The sequence below is a fragment of the Drosophila serrata genome, unplaced genomic scaffold (genome assembly GCF_035046125.1).
Source record: "Drosophila serrata isolate PLE 108 unplaced genomic scaffold, ASM3504612v1 contig_249, whole genome shotgun sequence".
NCBI classification, from domain to species: Eukaryota; Metazoa; Arthropoda; class Insecta; order Diptera; family Drosophilidae; genus Drosophila; species Drosophila serrata.
In genome coordinates, this window is record NW_028257147.1 from 511,100 (window position 1) to 528,186 (window position 17,087).

The 17,087-nt window shown below is 33.4% G+C and overlaps 1 protein-coding gene across 1 annotated transcript in view; it reads right to left on the reverse strand.

Annotated features, from left to right (window-relative positions):
* fred (friend of echinoid) overlaps positions 1-17,087 on the reverse strand; it is a 401,947-nt gene that overhangs the window by 356,087 nt on the left and 28,773 nt on the right. The window lies entirely within an intron of this gene.

The window sequence follows — 17,087 nt, forward strand, 5'->3', positions numbered from 1 at the left end:
TTAAAGTGTCGCCCAAGTGCATTTAAATCACACACTTTGCGACCATTTGCCGTAATTTGACTTTAAATGTTATGGCCAAGAGTTGATTCGCCACTCGTCTTCACACTTCCACAGAAAGGACTTCCTCCCACTCACCCGGTTAGTTGGGCAGCCAAAGGACCTTGGACTATGCTCCATTTTATGGCCAATGTCTGGAATACCTACCACAACTGCCAACAGCAGCAAAAAAATATGAAAAAAAAAGTTTATATATAAAAAAAGCATAAATTTGATGTACATGTCGATTATGTGCCAAAAATTGAGCAAAAACCACAAGTTTCACGGGGTTTCGTTGTCCCAAGACAGCCACACAATCTTGGCAAAATGAGGTCATCAGCAAATTAGAAAATTACATTTAAGTCCAAAAAAAAGAAAAGAAGTTTAATATTTAAGCAATCATTAAATGTAAGATAAATCCCGAAAATAAATATTATTGAAAACCTAATAGTAATTATTTTAAAGAATATAACAAAGGTAATTCATATCTATGAAAAATCAAAAAGAAACTATTAACCATTATATCTACCATTTATACATATTTCAATGTAAAATTAGATTTTGTACAACCAAGAACTACAAGAATAAACTTGAAATCAAGATCAATTAAAATTTTAAATACTATATCCATAGAAATTCATATGTATATTATTATTTGGAACAGAAAATATTTATTCAATTTAAATAATTTCCTGGTTTTTCCCTAACGATTTCCATCAACTTCCAATATGAATCGCTGGCTTAATATGCTAGTTATAAAAGGCACACAAACTCACTATATACTCTCCAAAAGAAAAAAATATCAGAATGCCTAAAAAATATGTAGCAAAAATTGAAACTCAAGGTTGGATAAATAAAAAATATGTATACATTTTACAAAAATAAATGCATGTGAGTGAATGGTTCAGTGAAAATTCAAATGAATATAATGAACAAATGCTGGAAAAAAGCCCAAAGAACTGCAAAATATTATTTTTAAAACTCAAATAAATATCCATTTTTTGTGAACCATCCTTCAATGGTGGCTTTTGAGTGCGATTAATCGCCATGAAGTTGCTTAATTGGTCAGTTCTCAAATATCTACACCGTTTTCAGTATATTTAAAAATATTTCTGGTGAAAAAATTAAGTTATTCAAGAACCATTAATATCCATTTTGATTTCTCTTTAAACAAAAGTTTCTTTTATAGTTCAATTAATTTTTTAACTGCCAATAAAATATTGTTTACTCCCATAGACGGTCATCAAAATAATGTGGCTCTCGCTCTCTCTATCTATGGCTAATTTGCGTGCCATTTTGAAGCGGGGGGAAAAGAAGAGGAGTCTGAAATGTCGGAAAAGCGGGCAAGTATCGCAGAGGAAAGCTCAGGATTCTCGATTGCAGGATGCGACCGCTTAAGTGCCTCTGCCAGAGTCATAACAATACACTACAGCCGCCGTGGCGTAGCAACAAAAGCCGCCGCTGACATGCCGCTTATTATTTATGTATTTTAATAACAGCCCGTCGACGATGACTACAACGTCGCGACAGAGCTGAAATGGAAGCTGGGAGCTGGAAAGCTGGAAGCTGGGGAGGAAAAATGAAGTACAATGGCCGACGGGCTACAAAATGGACATTGGTTAATGCGACAGCTGCTGGGGGGAAGATCGAAAAACCAGCACAGAGTATAAAAAATGTTGAGGGGAAAGAGGGGGGACAGAATTGCGGCCGCTTGTTAAAAACAATAAACATACTTATATATATATATGTAAATAAATATATGTGTATATATAAGCCACAGCCCACTCGGCGTATACTTAATGCCCGAGCGAGTCTTGAACTTTAAACCAAAGTTGCAGCATAATTGAAATGTTCTCCTCAGCTTCTATGGTTTATTTATATGCATATAATATATATTTTAAATCTTATTAAAAATTGTGCTTACATGTTAATTGCACAGAGAGAAAAGCTTTAGAATAAAAATTGAGATGATAGTAAATATATTGAAAATTTTTAAAATGTAATTATAAATCGAACATTTAATAATAATATTTTAATGCTAGACTTACAAAGTTTTATATATTCAAGAAATATTTTGTTTAAGAACTACCAAACTTTGTCAATTAGAGAGAAAATGCTTTAATTCTTTGTCGAAAAGTTATTTTATGCTTACCTAGCAACAAATAAATCTACATATTTAATATAGAATTGGAAACAATATTGCTTATAATTTTTAAAAAGTAACTTATTTATATGATATTTTTTAGGAAGAGGAAATCTTAAAAATATCATAACTGCGCCAAAAAATCATTAATTTTAAATCGGAAACCGTTCCCATGTAAGTTTTTATAAGGTCGAAAAACGGACATATTTTATCACAAATTTTTAAAATTTGTTTATGCTTGAGGTGGCTAGATCGATTTGGCTTCGGATGCTGATCAAGATTATGGGGTCAGAAATGACTCCTTCAATGTGTTTTAGAATTCTGACTAAAATTATAATACCATTCTTTAATTATTATTATCCATATTTTAATATGATAATTTTATGGCAAAGGTAAATCTTTAATATATCTTAGCTAAGCCAAAAAATCCTTAATTTTAATTCGGAAATCGTTCCTTTATTAGTTTTTAAAAGGTCTATAAATCTACATACTTATTAGAAATTTTTACAATTTTAAATTTGTATAAATTTTTTTAATAAAATTTTAAATAACAAAATTTGAAAAAAAAAATTTTTTAATATTGCCGTCAGAGGTGGGTTCTGATGCTGATTAAGAATATATATGATTTATAGGGTCGGAAATGACTACTTCACCTCTTTACAATCTTTTTACTTCAATTATAATCCCCTTTAAGGGTATCATAAATGAAATAACTTTAAATAAATTTCTCTGATCACTTGTTGCTTTAATTTTTCCTCAGTGTAGACTCTCTGATTGCATAATTAATGCCCTCTGTGTTTTAAATTTACATTTACAATGCCGTTACACGATGCTCACCGATGCTGATGCGCATTAAGTGGTGTATGCGTGCGCGGTGCATCTCTGTGTGTGGCAGGACAGGTGATTCTGCTGCTCCTGATGCTCCGCCTGCTTAACCACAATCAGACCTAGCATATATATGAAATATATATGTAATATATATGTAACATATATGTACATGCAACACATATGTATGAATATAGCAGCAGAACGCTGCAAGTCGCTTGCATTTCCCGGAACTCAAGCCGAAAGCTGAAGCAATGCCACATCGAAAGCTTAATGAAATTATCATCTCTCGTTTCGTGAATTCATTTCAATTTCTTTGTCTTGCCGCCGTGTTAAATTGCCAGAAAATTGGCAAACAATTTTAAGGTGCAAAGCTCCTCTCAAGGGTAAAAAATTATTCTATTCAAAATGAAGGGAAAACTATGAAATCTTTGGATTTAAAAACTTTATTTGATAAAATTAATGTAGGTATCTACAGATTATATTGGATTTTTCTTAGCATTTCCCACTAGATTTTCTCTGCATCTAGTTTTTCTTTTTCGCCTTGTGCCAACTCATTAAGGGCACCAACAAAAATATCTAACGATTTTTCCTCATCCCTCGTTTCGTTTCGTTTCGTTTCGTTCTATTTTATTTTTTCTGTTGCTCTCTTATTTTTTTCCATCCATCTCCAGTGTCAGCAGATGTTGGGGAAAATAAATGAGCAACATACGCACAATATTCAGCTGCAATGCTTATTGTGTGTGCCACGCCCGCTCTCGCCTCCTCCCCCCGCCCAACTCATTACCATCCCGCAGTTGCAGCTTAAAAAGAAAAAAAATAGAAAGGAAAATAAAAGCGAGAAAAATGCATAGAAATTACGCATACGCAGCGTGGTGCGGCGTTCAAGTTGCTCGCTGCATTTGATGGTGTTGCTACCATCTGTTTTTGCTGCAAGTGTTGCAGCTGTTGTTGCTGCTTTTACCGCTTTTGGGCGTTTTTAATGAGCAGCAACAGCTCGCAAAATTTCTTCGCCATAGTCGATATTCATGCATAAACATTTCCCAGCTGTTATACTATAGCCATACCCATAAAAACTACGGAGCACATCTATGTTACGTTATTCACAGGAGGCAGTGCAATATGTTGGTTCAAATTGCCGCTGATGCCGGATTTTAGATGCACTGAAAACTAATTTATAGCTTGGAAAATAGAAATTTATTTAAAAGTATAATGTTTGACCTTGAAATTTGAGAAATTAAAGCTTCAGAGGTTTTTGCAGCTTGTATTGTGGGAAAGAAAGTAAGAGGAATTAAGTAGGGTTATAAAATATAATATCTTTAAGTTTGTTTTAGTTCTTGAATATTTATTAAACTAATATTAGTAAGTTTTAAAATATTTGTATAGCAATTTTTTGCAAAGTTTCTCTTTAATAATATAATCATCAAACTAATATTAATATCCCTCTATTTTAAATATAATTAATTTATTATTATAATTATAACATTTTCTTAATTTCTAATACATATATTTCCCTTTTCCCTCTGTGCTCTATCTCGCTGGCGTTGCCATAACATTAATTTTGTTAATTAAAAGTTTCTTGCAGCTTTAAAGTTTACTGCCAGCTGATGGTTGTTGTTGTTGTTGTTGTTGTTGTTGTTGATGTTGTTGTTGTTGTTGTTGTTGTTATTGTTGTGGTTGTTGCTGTTGTTGTCAGTCAGTCAGTCAGCGGCCTTGTAACACTCTCTCTTTCTGGTCCTATCTCTCGACATGTGTGTGTGTTTGAGAGAGTGACAGGACAGATAGACATAGACACACACACACACACACAACAGACACCTGTCCTAGAATCCAGACATTGATTTCACTGTGTGTGTGTGTGTGTGTGTGTCCTGCGCCAAAGGCAACTTTTATTTGCAAAACTTGTCATCATCGTTGTCATTGTTGACGGTTTTTTCTTTTTTTTAGTGTCACAAGATCCTTAAAACGAAAAAATTTTTCAAAAAATTGCAATGGAGTTCAGTTCTTCTAAGTGAATCTTCATGCAGAAACCATTAAAAGTGCCCAAATTAAATTTGTTTGAATTTCACAAGGACCAGCAAAGTTTTTAATTACCTCGGGGAACAATTCATCGACTTATGGGATAGATTAAAAAGGTGGAAGTGTATATAACTTGGTAAGGCAAACTTCATGTTACCATAGTTATATATATATATAGCTTAACAGATTACTAAAATATTAATTTAAGGGACTTGCCCTGTGAAAATTCTAAAAAATGGTTGTAATTAAGACTGTTCTTATAATTTTTAATATTTTCATTATTATAAAATATAAAAATAAGTTTAATATAATTAAAATTGATTACAAAAGGAAAATGTTAATCATTAAACAAATTATATTATAAATTTATTCCTTATCGAAACACCTACTAAATACTCATAAATATGTCTAGACTGCAATCCTTATTCCAAAAATCAATTAATTACGTCTGCTCTTTAAAAAGGTAACATTTTTTATTGATAAAAAGGTCACCAAATGGATATTTTGTTAATAATTGGTTTCAGGTTCGTTGCTTAAAGGTCGCCAAAAAAAAATTATATCTTGACCTTTCGTGGAAATGATTTTATCAAGTCCTTGCATATTTAATTAATATCAGTGCTATTTCTGAGGAAATGTGAATATATTTATGAAATTGAAGCGATTTTTATTGCAATTAATTTTAATCTAAAGAGGTTAGCAGAAGTATTTATTGGTTTAATTATAGATTTATTTTGTTACATAGAACCACAATTATTCTTGCATAGTTTTTTCATCAAACTAGTCAAAAGTACATCTATTTAAATCCCCAAATAATTCCACCGAAATATTATTCCTTTACCATTTCCCTTAGTATAATTTTTCACAAAAGAAAAAAACCAAAAAAAAAAACCTTAAAGTGAATTTTGTGCTGTTCAGTTACCGACTAACCTCCTTATGTCCGTTGGCATTGTTGGTGATGACTGTTTTTGTGATGCGTTATTGCCTTTGACAATGTCACAATGCCATCGACAGCTTCCGCAATAATTTTTTCCCATCTTTTTTGTCGCCATTTTTTTGTTGTGTCCCGTGTGTGTGTGTGTTGCTTTCCCTTTTGGCAACAGACTCAAATATACATTTTTTTTGGTCGTCGCTCTTGGCCGCGCTTTGTTGTCAAATTGAAAGTGCTGCGAGTCTGGGAGTCGCATGGCGGGGATATTTTATGAGCTCCTTTGGCACTCTCTGATGGCCCAGTCATTTGCACAAGTCGTGACATACTAACACACGATTCGAACAGGAGGGGAGGCCAGGCAGGCGGAGGGGAGGGGACGGGGGGCGTGGCAAGTTCCAGAGCACCAAATGCCGCCAGCTTGCCGGGCTATCCCAACACCAGCAACAACAACAGACACTTCCTTACTGAGCTGCTCTTCTTTTTTTTTATCCTTCAGTTTTATTTTTATATATATGTTGTTGGTATGTGTGTGTATATGCAAAGCGGCCATAAAATTTGCAAAAACTTTTAATGGTTCATAAAATATTTAACGTAATGGCGGCGGCAACGGCCAAACCAGTTAAAGAGGCGAAAGACCAAGAGGTCACCCAGTGCCACACAGAGGGAGGGAGAGAGGGAGAGGAAGTAGGATCAAGGAGGAACCGGAACAGGCTCAGAGTCATAGCACAAGGATCCAGGAGAAGAAGGCTGTGGAAGAGCGTTGGACCACGCCAAAAGAGATTTGTTGGCTGCCAACAGGCCGCAAACGATGCAACAACAAAGCACTGCTGCACATGCTTGCCACAGCCAGGCACTGAGAGAAATGGGATGCAGATCTTATCTAGGGTCTAAAATACATATAGAGTACAGAAAGGTATATATCCGCATTATAAATAGCTTGCTTTGTTGTTTATTTAGTGAAATAAATGTCCAGACAAGCAACCTTACATGTGCATGAAAAATTTATATGAAAATCACGTATTCGCCATATGAGACATATAGAATTTTAAACTTAAAACTGACGGACAAAATACAAAAACAAATTAATTACCAAAGATTATTATTTATGAAGGTGTTTTAATAATTTTATCTTCATGTTTACTTATAAATTAATTAATACATGTATCTAACTTTTCTAAAAAATTGCTCATACGTCATGTTGTCCAAAAAAAACTTTAAAAACACATTTTAAGGCTTCAAAACTTTAATTTTGGTTAAATATCAAAGAAAAACATTTCACTCTCTATCTTAAACTATAGTAATCATATTTTAATATATTATTATGATTATTCTGGTAATTAAGTATAAAAGAAAAACATTCCATAATATTATCTTTAACTCTAGAATTAATATTTAATTTTTCAAATTGGAAAATATCATAAACTAAAAAAGTATTAGTTTATGATATTTTAAAATTTGAAAAATTTGAAAAAAAAAAAAAAACACAAATTATCTTTATTTGAACTACTTTACTTTACTTTTTGCTTTTTTATATATATTTTTATATATTTTTTATATTTATTTTATTTAATTTATATACTTTTACCCTAACTAATTTTTCTCTCTGCATTTCCACATACCCACACTACCCCCCACAATTTCCCCCCACCTGACCGCTGTGATCTCTGCTCTGGTGCAATTTATTTAAACCACTTTTCCACTTGTTGTTTTTTCCACCCTCTCGCTCGCTCGCGTTGCCCACTCACTTACTCTGGTTTTTCCTCCGTTTCTTTTTTTGTTTTTCGTGGCAAGCTCCCCACATAATTGCAAATTATCGCTTCAGCCATCGTGTCGTGGCCATTTTTGGTTAGCTGACCACTCGCCACCCCTTTCTACCGTCGGGATTTATGTTCCACAAAGCTGCCCTCAGGTGTCGCATCCTCTAAATTAATGCCATGTGCATGTTTTAATTGCAATTGCTGAGCTGGTGAGCTGCTGAGCTGATTTTCATACCAGCAAACCGCCACCACGGCTCGCTGACCCATTGATTTTGGGGGGCCAATAAATTGGTCGCTTCATTTTCCCCCCGCGGACTCCATAATTCGCTGGGGTGTTGAAAAGTCGAATTCGATTATCAGCTGTGTATTTTAGAGGACAGGATATGGCGGAATATGCCAATGAGTTTGAATTTATGCCATGCCAATGGATTAACTCTGAGATGCTAAGTATCTTATAGATTTTCAAGAAGTATTTATCTTCTACATAATTAATGCGAAATTTTCCAAGGAATTGGTAGGAAAAGGGTATTTTAAATAGGTGAGATTTATAGAAAAAATGCTTAACAGTTATAAGAGTTTAAACATTCATTAATAAATACAAATTTAAGTAAGAAGAAAAGGTTTTTTGTAAAGTTTCTGTGATTAATAAAATATATTTAAAGGCACGAGCTGGTAGAGTATAGAATTAATTTTCCTTTCATAATAAAAACATACAATTCTTGTTAATATTTAAGTAAGATTTATAAAGATACTAGTCCTTAAGTGCAACTAAAATATATTTCATATCTTAAATTGCCTACACAAGTTTATATATCTTTAAACTTAAATCTCCTTCTAATTTTTTCTTTATAATTTTAAATAAATTTCTTAAATATTATAGTTTTTCTTCTGCTTTATTATACTTACTAATAAAAAACCTGCATTCCAATCATTTTACATTCTCAACTGACATTCCTTTCCTAAAAATTTATCATTTCCAGTTGCCGCCCACATTTATAATGCAGTAATTACAGCCTGAAGCAATATAAGCAATAATTTTGTAGCTGGAGCAATATAACAACAAATACCATAACTACCCGGATTTGACAGTTGCGGCACGAGGCTTGCGGCGGAAGTTAGCTAACTGACGGCCGGAAGCGGAAATGCGCAAATGCCAAGGCGGCAAATGAAAATGTTTTCAGGACAAAAGAGTTGCCAGAAAAAAAAAGGCAAGAAATAATATATGATTAGAAGGATTGTAAAGCTGACGTGGCTTAGTTATCAATTGATTTTAATGCTTACAAAAAAAAAAAATATAACAAAAAAGATTATTCAATCCTCCCAAAAAAAAAACAACGACAACTCCGCTTTCATTCGCACGAAAGTGAAAATGCCAATGGAAAAACATTTGCATGCAAATGCAAAACATAGTCAAAGACAACTTCCGCTCTCATTTTCGTTGCCAGAATTTTGCTCCCCGGGAAGCTCCACCATCACGTACGAAGGAAGTGGAAGGCGGAGTATAAAACGGAGGCGTGCCTTCGCCTTCGCTTTTAATTTTAATGCGTGCAACACGCTCGCGCTTTTCCAAAAATTAAACGTCGGTTTACTTGCCACTCCTCCACCACCTTCTGCCTCTCCCCCCAGTTATCCTCGGATTTTCCAGACAGAATATTCAGTGTTTTCCTTCTTTCTTCTCTGCGTTTTTTTTTTTTTTTTTTTGGTCCAAACAAATAGGCGTCGATTAGGCAAATCAACGCATTTGTATGCAGATTATGTGCTGTTGGGTTGAAAAAAAAAACTCAGCAAGAAATGGAGAGAAGACCGAGCGCTTGTTGTCTCTAATTGCGACTCAGTCTTTTAGGCGCTCAACTAGGCGTATGCGTGATAAAAACACTGTAAGCAAACCATTTGAAGACAACTCTTATGGCCAGATAAACGGAGAGATATACTATACTTGCGGCTGCTCAATGGGAGAGTTAAGCACAAAGTATATAAGGATCGTATTAAGATCAACTACATATAAGAAATTTGGTTTAAAAATGTAAAATTAAATATAATATATTGATTAAATAGAAAGTTACATAGATATATGGAATATTTTGTAATGTTTTTAATACTTTGTATATATTTTTTTGGCTAAAAGTTAACTTCTGCAGTTCATTTTCTCAAGTTCTAAAATTATATATATTTTGTAAAACTTATCCATGAAAATGTACAAGTATATTTCACCTAAAAACTCTTCTAACAAACTTTTAAGAAAACTTTCGCTTTCTTAAACAATCTTTAAGCCTTTCTCTAGCAACTCTGTGGGATCCTTAAGCACATAACAATAAGTCAAAATAACTGCTGCAATAAAATGTGAAAATGTCGCACATTTAAAGCAATCCCATGACACTTTCCCTGTGGAAAACTCCCTTCCCTGTTCCAAGGCCACATCAAAAGCGAAGCTTGAAAAGCAAAAGATTGTCACAGAGCCCCCTTCCTGATGATATCCCTACTGGAAGCTCGTATCCGTATCGCGGGCAAAACATTGTCATGTATCATTACCATTTCAATTCACTTGACTTGACACCCCAAACTTATTCCACTTGCCAGCTGTAATTTCCTGCTGAATGCTGACTGCTGCCGCCTCATGTTGTCGCTTTAAACAAGAACAAGGATCTGCCTGCTAATTTCTAGCGATTGCTTTACAGCGTTTCAAAATACCACATGCCTGGGCTCATACGCCACCAAGGACCTGCCTCCTAACTGCCACCTCCATCTCCAGGCTTTAGATACCAGCTTTCAGGCTTCTCCACAACCTGCAACATTACAATCAATACGGGCAACGTTTTGTGTGTCCCTTGCCGCGTGTTGAATTTCAATGCATACTTTTAGGCCGTACATCAAAAAAATATTTGTTTGCCATTTCACATCTCACACACACAAAAGGGCGAACGAGTTGGGTGTTTGTGTGTAAGTACACTGGGAAAACGTTTTTATACCTAATAGGACAAATTTGTTCTTGTTTAATGAATTCAAATAATGTGGCATTAAAAAACTATAACATAAAGGTCTATAAAGTGGGCAACTTAGTTTGTAATTTTTAATGACACAAAAATATATGAATTAAACTATTATCTTTTCTTAGATTTCTTATAAAGTTTTGTATTATATGATACAAATATTTTAGATCAAGAGATCCGCCCACATTTATTGTTATTTCTAAAAAGATACATTTATTTGGATACATTTCGACATACTTTAAATTTAATTCTAATCAACGGTAAGTAACTATGATCAGTAAATAACCATGTAAGTATCTATGACCAGTATGTAACTATGATCAGTATTTAACTTTGAGAACAAAGTAACTATGAGCATTAAGTAACTCTGATCAGTAATTAGCTATTATCAGTAAGTAACTCTGATTAATGATAATGAGTAACTATAATCAGTAAGTATCTATGACCGCTAAGTAAGTATGATCAGTTACTAACTTTGAACACAAATAAACAATGACTTGCAACTTTGGAACACAACACATGTCTGAGACTCGCCCGGCAGCAGTCACTTCGTTCCGGGGATGCTAGAACAAGTTGGGAATCATATGATATGAAGATAAGCTATGAACAGTAAGTATTTATGACCAGTAATTAACTCTGAACAGTAAGTATTTATGACCAGTAAGTATCTATGACCGCTAAGTAAGTATGATCAGTTACTAACTTTGAACACAAATAAACAATGACTTGCAACTTTGGAACACAACACATATCTGAGACTCGCCCGGCAGAAATCACTTCGTTCATGGGATGTTAGAACTAGTTGAGAATCATATGCAGTAAGTATCAATGAACATTAAGCAACTTTGATCAGCAATTAACTATGTGCAGTAAGTAACTCTAAACAGTATGTATCTATGAACATTAATTAACTCAGAAGGTAAGTATCTAACAGCAGTAATTACCTATGAGCAGTAAGTAACTCTGAACAGCAACTATCTATGACCAGTAAGTATGATGAGTTACTAACTTTGAACACGAATAAACAATGACTTGCAACATTTGTAATACAACACATGTCTAAAACTTGGCCGGCAGAAGTCATTTCGTTCCGGGGCTGTTAAAACCAGTTGAGAATCATATGCACAGATGTGCGAAATTTCCTTTGGAACAAATTTAATGAATTTAAAGGAAACTATGGATTTGTTTTTTTATATAATTTTACTAGTATATAAGTCGGAGAATGGCAAATCGGTGGTCTATATATACACATATATATATCTGTCATAGGAACAATCGAAAAATTTTATAAATAATAACTTTTCCAGTTTTCAACAAATGTTCATAAGATTTGATATATATAGGCATTATATATTAATCTACAATTTTTTTAAACAATTTTATAAAAATCGGACTATTTTAAACTACAAAATAAAGCCCCCATTTCTTTCAGTGCCCATGTATTAGAATGCTGGGTGTTGTTGTTTTCGGAATTCTAGGACTGCAGGAATCACATGCGTTTGGCATTTGACGCCAGCGAAAGAAAAAACGCTGACGATGACGAGTTTTATACATTTTTTTTTTCCTCTTGCCTTTCAGGATGGCGATTTCTTCGCCTTTTCGACTGTTGGGTGGTACTACTGTTGCTGTTGCTGTTGTTTTGTTTTATACCACTTGCAAGTGGATTTATTTTGCAATGCCTCCACGGAATTTTAATGGATCCCTCTCTCGCGAATGCCCTTATATTTTTGCCTTTCCTCCATGAACGTGTCTTGTCCTTTCTAGGACAGAACGTAGAAAATGGCCCAAAGACTTTGGCGCCTGCTTAAAATTTCACTCATGTGGCGATGCTGGCGCATTCCTTCCTTCAAAACGTCCCTATGTTTTTTCACTCTCACCCCACCCCGTTTTCCATTTTTCCTACAATTTTCCCGCCCCACAGATCTTTGCTGGTGGGGTCACCATTTTACAGTTGGTCGTGTTTGTTTTTGTTAATTCGCTGCGCCCCGCCATGCTCCTTGTTTTATGTACATTTCACTTGGCCTGTCGCGCGCATAAAATGCGAAATTTAATTAGTCGTGTAGGTAAAAATGACATTTAAAATTATTTCGCCCTCGTTGACAACAACAAGAGCGGAAAAATAATACAACAAACAAGCTGAACAACAAACCACGTGGTTGAAGGTGAAAAAAATTTAAAAAAAAACCTTTAATATACCCTAAATTAAAGGAATCTCTAGTTTATGATGTCATAAACGTAAAGCGTCTTTATGACCGCAACGTAAAACGATAAAGAAAAGCTTGGTTTAAGCTTCAACAATTAGAGGAAATGGAAAAAAGATTAAATTCTATTTCTATTGGGATCAAATAATAAATAAAGTTCCATTAAGAAGGCTTAAATTCCGTATTTATTCAATAATTTAAATATACCTCTAAAACTTTTAGGAAAAGATAATAACTAAATATGAAAACACATTTATTAAAATTTGTGTTTTAAAAATATAATCATGCCAAACGCATTTGTATGAGAATATATATAATACAATATACAATAAAATCCAATAATAATATAAAATACACAATACATTAACAAACAATTTTATTTTCTTGAGTATATATAAATTAAAAAAAAAAAAACAATAATAAAAAGAAATCAATTCCTTATTATTGCTATAATTGAAGCTTAATGGCCGCATTTTCCAGAGCATTTATAATTTCCAATTGAAGCTTTTGCTTTTCATATATATTTTCTTTATTTCTGTGTGCATTATGCATGTGTTTATCGCGTTTAATTATGCACATTTATTCGTTAACCGCCGTGTGTTTATTAATGTATTTATAATAGGGCTTATACACGCTGGCCATAACGAACTATTTGGCTTTCTTAATTCGCTGTGCACATTTTCCTCCCCCCCTAGCAGGAGAATAATTACGAGTATCGGGGAAAGCCAACAGAGAGAAAATGTATTTGCAATAACCTTTTCCACCAAGCTCAAGTATTTATTTAACTTTCTACATTTTTTTTATTTGTTTTTTTTTTATTTTGAGATGCCAGAACATTTGGAGCATTACTCCTGACCCCCAGGACGCCCACCAGGTGACCTTAACCGTCCGTCCGTCCGTCCACCCCCCCTTTTACCCAGCCCCCTCAATCGCACATACACAATTTTCCCCAGTTCCATTTCCATTTCCATTCCCATCGCACTCATCCACATGTAGTTAAGCTCACCTAAATACATTTTTGCTAGAATAAACAAGCAACCTTGGGTGTTTACCATAAAAAGTAGGTAAACTTGAGTGCAAAAATTGCGTAGCAAATGCGGATGTATGAGTTGAGTTCACCACAAACACACACACAACACACAACACACACCCCTACCCACACACACACACAAACAAAATGCACATAAAAATGTGAAAACGAACAACATTAACAAGCGCGAAAGGGGTTTGGGGGGGATTTGGACTGCTTTTGGGGGGTGTTCTGCTGGTAAAAACAAGTTCAGAGCTCTGACTGAATGGGAAACGAAATAAAAATAACAAGCAACAAGCAAGTTGGCAGCAACATCAAGAGGAGGGACCCCCCAAGAAAAGGCAAAATGAACAGAAAACAGAAGAGCCTCGAAAATAAAGCCAAGAAAAATATCAAGTGGAGCAGCTATAACTATATAGAGATTGCAACTATAAAAATACTCAACAATTTGATTTTAATTGGTAAATTATATGCCAAAAGAATTAAGAAACAAGAAACATCGGGAGCGAGATTTATATGTCCTTAAAGTTTTCAATTGAATTATAGAATCGATAAGGAAATCTATCATAACTAAGCTTAAAATATTTCCATTCTTTGACTCAATATTTATTGTTATTCTTATATGACAATTTTTCATCAAATCAAAGTTTTGAAAATCTCATAACTAAGGCGAAAATTCATTAATTTTAATTCCGTAAGCTTCCCCATCTTAGTTTTTATTAGCTTAATATATTTGCATAATCAATGTTGAATTTAAAAAATTGTATTTTTTCCCAATTTTTGACATAATTAATTATAGTTATAAAAAAAAAAAAAACGTAAAAAAATGTTGAAAAAAAAAATTTTTTTTTTCTCCCGGAGAAGTCTAAATCTATTCGGCTTTTGATGCTGATCAAGAATATATATGATATATAGGGTCGGAAAGTATCCTTTTACCGTTTTAAAAGTTTCTGACTAAACTCATAATACCTTTCTTTGAGTCTATTTTTTTTATATTTTATATGACAATTTTGTCGATAAATCAAATTTTAAAAATCTCATAACTAAGCCAAAAATGCATTAATTTCAGTTCAGTAAGCTTTTACATGTTAGTTATTATTAGATTAACAAATCTGCATACTCAAATTAAAGTTTAAAAGAAGTTTAATTTTTACCAATTTTTGACATGTTTAATTTTAGTTAAAATGCCACTTAAAAAATTTTGAACAAATTTTTAATTTTTTTTTTCTCTCGGAGATGTCTAAATCGATTCGGCTTTTGATGCTGATCAAGAATATATATGATATATAGGGTCGGAAAGTATCCTTTTACCGTTTTAAAAGTTTCTGACTAAACTCATAATACCTTTCTTTGAGTCTATTTTTTTTATATTTTATATGACAATTTTGTCGATAAATCAAATTTTAAAAATCTCATAACTAAGCCAAAAATGCATTAATTTCAGTTCGGTAAGCTTTTACATGTTAGTTATTATTAGATTAACAAATCTGCATACTCAAATTAAAGTTTAAAAGAAGTTTAATTTTTACCAATTTTTGACATGTTTAATTTTAGTTAAAATGCCACTTAAAAAATTTTGAACAAATTTTTAATTTTTTTTTTCTCTCGGAGATGTCTAAATCGATTTGGCTTTTGATGCTGATCAAGAATATATATGATTTATTGGGACGGAAATGATTCCTTCACTCCGTTTTATAATTCTGTCTGAAATTATAATACCCATTTTAAAAAGGTTTTTGTAATATCACAAGTTAAACTCCCAATTTTAGGGGGTTTGATCAACAGTTTGCCTATATTTTATAATTGTTGCTTCAGTTTCTGTCTTTCTTTATATTTAAAGAATTAAATTGTTAATAGCATAATTTAAATGCTGAAGAAAAATGTATGAAAAAGATATTAAGGTTATAAAAGTTAACATTTTAATAATTGTAAGGGTATAGGCAAATGATTTCAAATGATTTCTAGACATTTTCCATTTTCCAAAAACATATCGTGGTAAAAGCTGTATAAATTCACTAACAACGGTTAGTTGCATCTGCTTCCAAAGTAAATTTAAAAGTTTTAAAAGTTTTTCCTACAAAAAAAATTTAATTTTATGCTACAAAAATACTCAGTAAAAAAATAATGAAAGATTACTAGAGCTTAGCAATCCTCCCTTTTAAAAATATACTCCAAGTTTTTAATTAGTTTTCCAATAATATCCAATTGTATTGTACAAAAATACCCTGTAAAAAAAGACCAAAAGGAAAATAAAAGAAAAAAATCACACAGGCTCAAGAGGCTGAGGTTATACACAGGGGTAAGAGTTGGTAAAATAAAAAGAAAAAGAAAAAGGGGTTTCCAAACTCCTGACGTCGAACACATTACAACGAAAAGCACTTTTGACAAAAGGAGGCGCCAGCGAAAATAAACAAACAAATGGCAGAAGAAACAAAGACGGACAGACACCAAGGCTCATGTGCGTGTAAAGGATTTCAAGGACTACAACATTAAGGAGCAGCAAAAAGTATGGCAAGAATTTGTGCATGAACAATGGGCATGGAAGCAGAGAGAAAAAAAAACAGACAGAAAAATATAAAACACCAAAAATCAACCGAGAAGAACCCAAAACACACAGACACACAGCATCAACTCAACTCATTGAAGAGGCTCTTGCTGGAAGAAAAAAGGGGGAAAAAAGGGGGAAATCAACAACTGCGCCTCGGATATGAAGTGCGCAACCCACACAGACGCACAGAGACCGGATGTCATTAAGGTGTGCGTGGGACTACACATAGACAAAAAGTATCTAGAAAGGGTAAACAAATTTTAAATATTTTTTAAAAGAAAGAGAAAGTGATTTTTGCACATTTTTGAAGAGATATTTGATGGAAATTGTAATAAAACAAAAATATTTATGTACAAAACTCATTAAAAATGTTAAAAAAAATCTCCAAGAAAATAAGTAACTAAATGATTAACTTAATTTATTTACACTTTTCCATACACATAGTATTGTTTATTTATCACAGTGCTTGGGATATGGAAATGAACTGCAGTTGGTTCAGCGTGCAACTGAAAATGGCCAAGTGGAATGGCCCAGAGGAGAGTGCCAAACAAGGGGGCACCGGCTAAAGCAAAAGGGATATGGTAAGGGTACTGGAGAAGGACAGGATCCGTGA